The following is an 11,974-nucleotide window of genomic DNA, read 5'->3' as shown; positions in this document are numbered from 1 at the left end:
GGTCTTTAACCCTTATATTCACCTCCGTCGTGAGTGCCCTCACCTTGACCGTCTCGCCTAGGACTTCCTCCGCCAACTTCTTGTAGGCGGCGCCCTTTTGCGAGACGCCCCGCTTTAGCTCGAGGATCATCTCGCTTATCCAGGTGCCTCAGTCTGGGTAGACTTTGGCACCACCGTCTTCGCTGGCACGCCCTCGGTCAATTCGACCTTGCCCGAGTCCGCGAATCCTTGGGCCTCAGTCTGGATAGACCTCGACTCCACGGATTTCACGGGTTTACACTTGGCCGTCCTCTCTCCAGCTTGGCGTCCAGCATCGACTTCCGAAGTTTCAGCAAGCTCGTCTTGAGGTCCTTACTGATAATATGCTTCGATGACGCAAAGTCGATGATGGCGTCCAGCTGTTCCGTCGCCACCTCGAAGGCCGAAAGCCCATCGCGTTTGCGGTTCATCGCCTTCACAAGCCATGGGCCGTCTATAACCTCTACCGGCGTAGCCGAAGAGAAGGTTAAGTGACCCACGCTGGCGCTGCGCACTGAGCTGACGACTATTGCATCTGGCCTCCTAGGCGGAGACCTGAACAACCCACCTCTTGCGAAGGGATTGAAGAATTGAAGAATTGACTTGGTTTTCCATTTGAATTAGGGGTTAGGAACGATGGTCCCCTTGGTCGCACCCACTCACTCTAGCTGATTTCAGAAGGGCAACAGTGCCCAGGCTGCGCTACCAGCTAAGTACAAAACGCTTAGCTGGCGGTCGATTTTCATCAGAAGACCCGTGGAAGCGTGAGATTGGAACTTGTTAGGACCAGAGCTGTGTAGGTCGCTCCTTCCCAGATGTCAACTCACCATTTCGCAGCCCGTTTGAATGTGTGTATGTGTGTGTATGTGTGTAAGTGTACAAATTTTGTAGACACACTTTTTGGAACTCAGCATTATCCGATTTACTCCACGGGGAATGCGATCCCATTGTTTGTTATTGAAAATCGGCCCGATCAGACATTGAATTCCGGAATGATTGAAAAATCATTATATTCAAAGTAAATTTCCTATATGCCGGGTATTAAGCCACCCGGAGTGGAAATTAATTACTAATGTCTGAAACTCGATTATGCATATGTACAACATGTGATAGATTTAGTTCGGAAAAGGTATTGGAAGGTAACCGCTCCTTCGGTGGGCTTTGATCCCACGACCCCAGTACGCTAGACAGGTGCTTTTCTCTACTAAGCTACGAAGGACGTCCGGCGGAGGATCACATGTTGTACATAGAGTAGATTGGGGCAAGAGTGCGCGTGGGGTAAGAGTACGTTTTCGATTTTAAAACGTAAATAAACTAGCAGCACTGCATCAGTTTGATAGGTATTGTGACCAACTATTGTCATGTGTAATTGTAAACGATTTGAATAAACAACAAGGGAGATATGAAGATAGTTAATTTTCTGGTTATTTTGCTAAAAATAATTGTGTTTTCGCAACTAGTATTCCAATACCATCTATACGTTCAATCAGGTGAACATTGTACCATTTCGATAACCTATTGCATAGAGTACTTTGTGGTGCAGAATATTAATTCGGTTGGTTTTCCAAGAAGTCAAAACCTTTAACTGAATAAATTTTAGAGCTGTGGGGTAAAAGTACGCAGTAACGGGTGGGGCAAGAGTACGCATGTGAACCTTCAAGTTCTGTTGTCAAACCCGTATCTCCGGCCGAAATAAGACTAGTTTCACAGCGTAAACTGCCCATGATCGCATATTTGTAACATTTGCATTTTTTGAGATTTTGAGTTAAGCTTATAATTCGTCTCCAAATTGTTGATTCTTTCAGTTGGACATATGCAATCAGAAGGTTTGTTCTGAAAATCTTGAAAAAACTACCAAGTTGTTTTGTAACATTGAGCAAAGGAATCTGTGTCAAAAGGTCGAAGCTCAAAAGGTCGAAGGCCAAAAGGTCGAAGGACAAAAGGTCTAAAGGACAAAAGGTCGAAGGTTCAAAAGGTCGAAGGGTCAAAAGGTCGAAAGGACAAAAGGTCGAATGAACATAAGGTCGAATATGTGTCATAACGTCGAAGGTCAAAAGGTCGAAGGATAAAGGTCGAAAAAACAAAAAGACAAGAAATGAGATGGGAATTGTGAGTAGTGACAAGTGAGATGCTAGATAAAAGTAGTGAGCATAGATAAATGAGAAGTGAGAAGTGAACAGTGAAACGTTAGAAGTGGGAAGTGGAAAGGAAGAAATAAGAAGTAAACAGTGACAATTGAGGAGCAGAAAAGTAAGAAGTGAGATGTAAATAAGAAGTGAAAAGGAAGAAAGAAGAAAGGAGAAAACATGTATAGTAATAAAGAAAAAGGATAAAAGAACAAAGAGAGAAAGAAGAAGAAGATGGAAAAAGGAAAAAAGAAGGAAGAAGGAATAAGGAAGAAAGAAAAAAGGAAAATAGAAGAAGGAAGGAAGGAAGAAGAAGGAGAGAATACACAATGAAGCAAAACAAAAGAAAGAAGGAGGAAGCAAGTAACAGGAAAAGAGAAGAAAGATGAAAGAAATGAGGAACAAAGAAGAGAGATATAAGGAAGAAAGAAGGAAGAAAAAGAAATAAAGAAGAAAGATGGAAGAAATAAGGAACAAAGAAGAAATAAATAAGGAAGAAAGGAGAAAAAAGAAGTAGGAAAGAAGAAAAAGAGGAAGAAGGAATAAAGAAGTAAGAAAGAAGAATGAAAGAAGGATGAAAGAAGAAAAGAAAGAAAAAAGAAAAAAAGAAAGTGGGAAGAAAAATAGGAAACAAGAATGAAGAAGGGGGGAATGAAGGGGGGGTCCCGTAGCGTAGTTGGCTACACGTTCGCCTTATAAGCGAATGGTCATGGGTTCGATTTCCAGCCCCTCCACGTTTGGTGGCGTTTGGGGTACGCGCCTTACCGTGATAGTTGCCTGATGACGACTGACAACTTGTTCTTCTCGGAGGCATTCCTCCAACGTTACCCGGATTAAATGGCAACCGAACAAAGCAACGATCATTGGATACATGACATGGACAAACGGACATAATGGACTCACGACAAAAATGAACTGGCAACGACAACAATAACGAATAATGGATATCTAAAAATAGATTCTGTGTGGATTCTGTGCAGCAGAATACCACAGTAGATCACGGCACAGTAGCGGTTAAGAACACAGAGTGCCTACCAAATAAATAAAGGAATAAAAAAATGAAGAAGAAAGGAAGAAGGGAGAAAGAAGGAAAAAAGGGAGAAGGAAGAGAGAAGAAATGAAGAAGAAAGGAGGAAAAAAGAAGAAAGAAAGTAGGAAGAAAGAAGTTAAAAAGAAGGAAAAAACGAGGAAGAAAGAAGGTGGAAAGAAGGAATAAAGACGGAAAAAAAGAAAAACGAGAGAAAGGAAAAAGGAAGAACGAATAAAGAAAGAAGGAACGAAGGAAAAAAAAGAAAGAAGGAAAAAAGGAAATGAAAAAAGAAAGAAGAAAAACGGAAGTATAGAAGAAGAAAGAAAGAAAGAAAAGGAAGAGAGAAGTAAAAAGAAAGAGTAAAGAAGGAAAAAAAGAAGAAAGTAAAAAGAAAAAAAGATGATAAACAGGAAACAAAAAGAAAGAAAAAAAGGAGAGAGAGAAAGAAGAAAGAGAGAAGAAATAAGGAAGAAAGGAGAAAAAAGAAGAAAGCAAGTAGGAAGAAAGAAGGAAAAAATAAGGAAGAAAAAATGTGGAAAGAAGGAAGAAAGATGAAGGAAAGAAGGAAGAAAAAAGAAAAAAGAAAGAAGTTAGAAATAAAGAAGATGAAATATGGAAGGAAGAAAGAAGTAACAAAGAAGGAGGAAAAATTATTGAAAGGAGAAAGCATATGAAGTCAGAAGGAAAAAGGAAGGGAGAGAATATAAGGAAAAAGGAAGAAGATATAAGAAAGAAGGAAGAAAAAAGAAAGACCTTTTGTCCTTCGACCTTTTGACGCAGTTTTTTCGACTTTTTGACCCTTCGACCTTTTGTCCTTTCGACTTTTTGACCTTCGACCTTTTGACGCAGTTTTTTTGTTTCGACCTTTTGTCCCTTCGACCTTTTGACCCTTCGACCTTTTGTCCTTTCGACCTTTTGACCTTCGACCTTTTGTCCTTCGACCTTTTGACCTTCGACCTTTTGTCCTACAACCGAGCAAAGTGACCGCATAACAATAACACCGGAGAATGTTGTCGGCTGTATGGCTTGTGTATCAAGCAAAAAATTCCGCAATTAATTCCTGCTCAAATACCAAGTAATGTAAATGTTGCCACCAAAGCAATCAGCTGGAAAAAGTATTTAAGTATTTTTTAACATTTTTAGAAAATCGTTTAGATTTCTATACTCATTACTCATGCGTATTTCTTATCCTTCCATTTCTCCCAAGCCTATTTTTGTCAATTGTTACAAATATACGATTGTGGGCAGTAAAGGTCCACAACAAAGAAAAAGGACAGAATTCGAAAATTATCACAATTTCTCCTTTAAGGATAAGTCCTTTGGTGTTAGAAAGGACTTAGCGAAAAAAAAAAACTGAAACGAAATAATAATATTGTATTTGGTATTGTTTTACACCTCAACATAGTCCGGAAACACAATTTCATCTAAATGATAATCATTTCATCAAAATAAACATCCATAAATTACGCAACACTGAGCTGGGAGGGTTGCGAGATGTATAACGATTCATAGATTTTTTAGAGGATTCATACAAAAAGTGTAAGATAGCGAGGAGGGGTGATGAAATGGTCAAATTTTCCGTTACGTAATTAGTGATCTTCCTTTAAAGAAAATTACTTTTTTTAAGCTACGGGAAACCTCGTATATTTTTACCTCTGTAGGTTTTTTTTTTTGTATATAATTAAAAACAACCGTCTAAAACGGTTGAATACATTCCACTAAAAGCTTAATATATTTTTCTAGTTTTAGTTTTTTTTCGTCGATCACCCCTCCAGTGGTCACATTCCATAGTCATGGACGCCGGCAGGTCAGTATCGGCGTCGGCGGTAGAACATATTATAAGCAGATGCCCTATGTACGAAGTCCCTCGTTCCAATTTTGGCATCACTTGCCGATAATCCGGCTGGCGTAGCAGCCATCGCTTGTTTGGATTACGGGAGGCTCGACGGATCGATTTACGCCTTCAGCGTTATGTTAAGGCAAATGTGATCTTATCTCCGCAGAACCACCGAAAACCAAAATCACTAATGCCCAAATTGACGGAAATAAGTGACTTATGGTAACTGGACCTCAGCATCAATCCGGATCCATGAGATGGCTTCCGGAACCTAGACCCGGAGAACTCACCGCTAGGAAATGGTCTTTAACCACGTGATATCACCATGGTCCTTGTCTTACTTGGCCGGGATAATTTAATAAAAAAAAAACAAAATCTCATCATTTTAATTTACTTATATAATTATATAATTATTTATCATATATCATGGTCGTCCACTCCGTATTGTTTATTATTCGATTTATTTGTAATTAGGTCCAGGTTATCTTTTGTTTAAATTTTCTGTGTCTACTTTTACATCTAGTTTAACTCTTTCAGGACGATTTTTTACTGAGTTTTATCGCACAGATTTTGTTTTTTTCACTTAATCCTGCCAAAACTAGTACAGTCGGGATTCGCTGGTTGGGATTTTAATACTTGGGTCACTTTTCAATTGGGCCTCCGCTGGTTGGGCCATGGCCCAACTAAAAAGCATCCGTACGTCAAAATTCAATGTAAACACGGGAAACGGGATTGGGCGTCACTGGACATCATTTGTGATGTTCAAGTCGAAATACACGTGTTCAAATGGCTGTCAGTTGGTCCAATTAAAAAACCGAATTCGTTAGTTGGGCCGAGGTCGTGGCCCAACCAACGAATCGCGACTGTATAGTAAGAACCAAAAAGGCGTTTAAATATTTTTTTTTCGGATTTCCTAGTACATTCAGCGCAAAACACTCCAAGAGGCCCATAGAGTCGATAGGATTTCATTCATTGCTTTTACAAGCTGTTACAAGCCTTTTTGCATCTTCAAAACGACCTGGAGTTCAACATATACGATCTACCTGATCAACCAAGTTCTGAACGATGTATCTGTGCATCGTTTATCAACCCAGCAGCTTCATTGAGCCGATATTATTTCACTTACTTGAACGAGGTATATATCTGAACTTGAGAACGTTTTGGAGTACCTTGAACATCTCGTTTCCAGGGAAATTGTGTTCATATGCTTATTTAAAATCTTTATACTTGTAGGTTTTTCACGGAACATGCTGACAATGCTCCACGCACACCCACATGACATGGCCAAATCCTTATTATCTTCAAGTACTTCAAGTACTTAAAATACAGATATTGGCTTCCGAGAGCCGACTCTGAAATAATGTACATTCGAATGTAGTATTGTCCTTGTTCCATGTTCAATTTGTTGACGCTTCGACACCTGTGGGCGAATTGATTACTGCCATGCCTTTATCCGATTCAATACGGATGAAATCCATAAATGTTGAAATATGTGGGAAATTTTTTTTTTGAGATCTTTAGGGCTTCCAAACCTTCCTTGAGTTCAGATCTTTTTTTTTTTTTTTTTTACAGGGAGAATGCATTTACACACTAACCCAGTACACGTGCATTGTAGTTGCCAAACTACCACACGGAAGTGTACTGGAGTGTCGGACTCGACCATACCGGTAATACCGACTAAACTCCCTTGGGCTCCACCATCGATTCCCCAGGAACTACCTCGAAGTACTACTTCTTGGGGGACGGCAGTACTAAGCGTACTCGCTCATTATCGCTCACACAGGCACTCGTCCCACGCGAGACTGACTTGGGTGCTCGCACACCATTCACTCCATTTGAGTCTTACTTGGATGCTCTCCCGGGCGCTCCGCTGCCATGCCTCGAGGTGTCAATAGCGGTAACTGCCTGGGCCTACAGATATTACGCTACGACACTCCTGCCTCAGCACGAGCAGATCAATCACACCACTGCCGAAGCAGACCACACGCTACCCTGCCGAAGCAGGGACACTCCCCATGCACCACATGTGCACAACTGTAGGTGTGTGGGTACAACCCACTGCTACCCTGCCGCCGAAGCAGCTTCTCCAAAGACCATTCGCTCCATGTGACCCTTTTCGGGTGCTCACTCTAACACTCCACTGCCATGCCTCGAGGTGTCGAGAAGGTACCTCGACTCCTACCTCAGCATGTGCAGTCCATACTCAGACTTCTGCTGCGCTTCGAGGTGTCGATAGCGGTAACTGCCTGGGCCTACAGATATTACGCTACGACACTCCTGCCTCAGCACGAGCAGATCAATCACACCACTGCCGAAGCAGACCACGCGCTACCCTGCCGAAGCAGGGACACTCCCCATGCACCACATGTGCACAACTGTAGGTGTGTGGGTACAACCCACTGCTACCCTGCCGCCGAAGCAGCTTCTCCAAAGACCATTCGCTCCATGTGACCCTTATTCGGGTGCTCACTCTAACACTCCACTGCCATGCCTCGAGGTGTCGATAGCGGTATGTAGGGACGAATCAACGATACTACGCTACGACACTCCTACCTCAGCATGTGCAGTCCATACTCAGACTTCTGCTGCGCTTCGAGGTGACAATAGCGGCGGCGACACGCTATGACACTCCTGCCTCAGCACAACCAGATCACTCACTCCCTGCCAAAGCAGCTCACGCGCTACCCTACCGAAGTAGGTACACTCCACAACTCACTCTAACACTCCACTGCCATGCCTCGAGGTGTCGATAGCGGTATGTAGGGACCAATCAACGATACTACGCTACGACACTCTTACCTTAGCATGTGCAGTCCATACTCAGACTTCTGCTGCGCTTCGAGGTGACAATAGCGGTGACGCGCTATGACACTCCTGCCTCAGCACAAACAGATCACTCACTCCCTGCCTAAGCAGCTCACGCACTACCCTACCGAAGTAGGGACACTCCACATGCCAGTTGGCACTCCCTGGGCTTGTGCTTTTGAAGCGGCACACAGTCGCTTTGATAGAGTCCGCTTACGGGCACTTGTGGTTTTTTGGGAGGGATTTTAGCAGAGCCCACTGCTAAATCCCACCACGCCCTAGGCAGTTCTCCCTGACTCGCAGACAGCTGGGGAGGGGTCGTCAAGCCCTTGGACATCATGCTGTCCCTGCTGTCCCTGCTGCCCCAATGACTTCAGATCTTGATGATCTACATAAACAACAGAGCGTTTTACGGGGCCTCAATCCCCATATGAAGTTGTCAATGGTACTTGAGACATAATTGAACTATTTTTATCAAACCTCAGTGTTACCAGAACATTAACGGTACTCCAAACAATTCTTGAGTTCAGATCTTGGAGGTCTTCAAGACCAACAGAGTGATTGATAGGTTCCTGGGCTTGTGTGTTAGCTGTAGAAACCCCATGGGACATCATTACATCAGTATTAAAAAAATCTACATTCCCAGAATAGCTATGGTACTCCAAACCATTCTTGAGTTAAGATATTGAGGTCTACAACACCAATAGAGTTATTCATACGATCCTGAGCTTGTGTGTTAGTTGGAGCAACCCCATGGGACATCATTACACCAGTATATACAAATCACAACATTCCCAGAGTTCTTGCGGTACTCCAAATAATTCTTGAGTTCAGATATTGGAGGTCTTCAAGACCAACAGAGTGATTCAAAGGGTTTCCGAGCTTGTGTGTTAGTTGATGAAGCCCCATGGGACATTATAACATCAGTATATAAAAAAAATCAACATTCTCAAAATATCTAAGGTACTCCAAACCATTCTTGAGTTCAGATATTGGGGGTCTACAACACCAACAGAGTGATCCATAGGGTCCTGAGCTTGTGTGATAGTTGGAGCAACCCCATGGGACATCATTACGCCAGTATACACAAATCACAACATTTTCAGAGTTCCAGCGGTACTCCAAATCAATCTTAAGTTCAGATATTGGAGGTCTACAAGACCAACAGAGTGATTCATAGGTTTTTTTCAAGTTCGTTTATTTGGTAGGCTCAGGCGTGTATAACACTTTACGGAGCCATGGTTCTTTGTGATATATACAATCAATATCATTTTATTTTACAGTTAGTAAGAAAGGGGTAGAAGCCAGCGTACTCGTGGTGACTCGAGTATGTTTACAATGTTTAAGGATGGACGGGGCTTTGGATTTGGGATCAGAAAATTTCAGCTTCTCATCCGGGCATTTGGCGTCAGGGACGATGTGGCGTGTCGTCGTGCTCGAGGAATGGTTTGACTGGGAGCATCTTCCGGATGGCCTGAGCTACCGAGCTCTATGGAACAGAAAGACAGGGACAAAACAAAAAAAAACTTTGAAGAAGAAAAAATAAACGAATTGTCGTAGATGTCGAAGGAATTCTGTAGTTTGTTTGTAATGGTGTAATGAAGTCGCGTGGTGCTATTCCAACTCATATTGAGTTGATCGATTTGAACATTAAGATCTGTACTCAAGGATGGTTTGGAGTGTCATAGATATTGATCGAATTCAGCGATGTGTCTATTATGATGTTACGAGGTATCTTGGAGCTATTCTAACTCATAATAACTAATGAGGACATCGAAGATCTTCATGTTGATCGATATGAATATTAAGATCTGTACTCAAGGACGTTTGGAGTGTCGTAGATATTAATCGAATTCTGTGGTGTGTCTATACTGGCGTTACAAGATATCTTGGAGCTATTCCAACTCATGAAATTAGTGAGACATCGAAGATCTTCATGTTGATCGATTTGAATATTAAGATCTATACTCAAGGACGGTTTGGAGAGTCGTACATGTCGAGTGAATGTCTGTAATGTGTCTGTAATGGTGTTACGAGGTACTGTGTAGCTATTCCAACTCTCAAAAATAGTGAGGACATCGTAGATCTTCTTGTTGATCGATATGAATATTAAGATCTGAGTTCAAGGACGGTTTGGAGTGTCGTAGATATTGAAAAAAATCTGTTATATCACTGGGCAGGCGCAGGATTGTATCATTAAGTGTTACAATTTCAATAATTTAACAAGAATATGGTAAAGTATGGTGTTGATTCCTAAGAACATCAAAATTACAATTCAAGGATAGTTTGAATGCTCTAGATGTCCTGTGCAATATTTTTCCTGGATGGAGCAGTTAATTTTGAACATTTTTGCTGAAGAAAGCAAGGCTCTATCTCTTAAAACTGATTTTTGACAGCTGATTTTCGTCTTGGGTCATATATGACCCATCGGTATTGAATCGATTAACCCACCTTCGCATATCTTCATGTCTGTGCCAGCTGATCAAAGTTTCTGAATTTATTTGAATAAAATCATCGAAGAAAATTTTTCGATCGGAAACATCACTTTACACAGCGCCAGCGAGTCCGCTGACTCATTTCCCGAGATCGAGCAATGAGAAGAGACCCAAGCCATGGTGATTGTGGTTGACCGTTTCGATTACGCACTGAAAGCTTTCCGTATCCCGTTCAGAAGATACGCTTACTTACTTTCTTACGACAACTGACATGGTTGGCTCGTTTCGATCTAGTTTCGAGATGAGATGCGTAATGCTACATCAGGACAGATGCTGCTTGAGTCGCATTTTCTTGGCGAACAGACGACCATGACTCATCTCCTCAATATATTACTATTGTCAATTAATCATAGTCCAGGAAGTATGAGGACAGAGCTATATTGGATGCTCTTTTAATATCTCGTTATCTCACTTAAAATTCCCTCTTTGTTAAATCAACCGGAACATACGATACTAGTTGAACTGGAAGGCTAATCTGCGAGCTAATCTCAAGGGTCGACACCATAACAAACCCGTTGTAAATTATCTCCATACCCGTCATCTGTTTTCAAAACCAAAGTGCCACGGATGGATGGAAGCTTGGTTTGCCCGAGGTGGGGCCATACTCGACCCGGGTTGTTATCAATCACACGTTCGCCCCGTCACTCTGCGTTCTCATCCAGGATGCGGTTTTCTATGTTGTCGGGCTGTTTGTTCATGTTTATGCCAAAAGGACACGAATTCTACCCGTTGTTGACACTGACTGGTTCTGCGTTGTCAGAGGATTCAACTGCTTTCGTACCGTAGGTGTTGCCACCCTGCCCGATGGGGTTGATCTATTGACGTTCTCGTGCTTGGGGACGAGCTCGGTGACGATGATGATGCGATAAGCTGCGTTAGAACGGATTACATAATCTATCTCAACGAAGCCTCGTCTTGCCTTTTAATGAGCCTGCTGCAGCCAGTCAGTGGTGGATGAGGCGTAAATGTGCTAATTAATTTGAGCAATTCCAGGCCCAGGGAACTAATAATGGGAGGTCATGGAAATTAATTCCTGTCATGAATTTGATGATACGGCAATAAAAGTGCGTTGGTGGAAACTGATGAGCATCATAACGCGAATCATATAACTTTACTAGTTGAGCCCTGTTGATGCTGGTAATGACAGGAATTTTGTTGACGCCATCATTAGCTGGAAACTTTCGATTTTATTTGATGTTAATTGATTAGCAAATTGATTCATTGCCAAACACGAGTTTTGTTTAATCGTTCTATGGTTCAATATAGGCGTATTGCATAAAGGCATTTTTTCGTCAATGTCATTGAACATTTTTTTTATGATTTCTGCCACATTTTAGCTTTTCACGCTAGTTGTTTTTAGTGTTTTGTTATCAAGTCGTGGTAGTCGATAACAAAATACTGGAAATGCTTTCAAGTAGAAAATTAAATACGCATTTGTTGATATAGGTAAACAAGTTTAACATAGTGGAAGTGTATAAAAGAGTTGTAAAATCTTCCGAGGAATTTCGAAAGAGTTTCCGTAGAAATATTTTTCATGGATTTCGAATAAATTAACGGTGATATTGCCATTTGTTTCATTACCAACAGTAATACAAATAAGGCAACATAGTGATTGCCGCCTTAAAGTCTGCTCCCTGAGCTGAGGTTTAAACGCAGATCTATT

This window comes from Armigeres subalbatus, chromosome 2, assembly GCF_024139115.2.
Source record: "Armigeres subalbatus isolate Guangzhou_Male chromosome 2, GZ_Asu_2, whole genome shotgun sequence".
Taxonomy (NCBI): Eukaryota; Metazoa; Arthropoda; class Insecta; order Diptera; family Culicidae; genus Armigeres; species Armigeres subalbatus.
The sequence above is the reverse complement of the archived record's forward strand: the minus strand, read 5'-3'. Positions refer to the sequence as shown.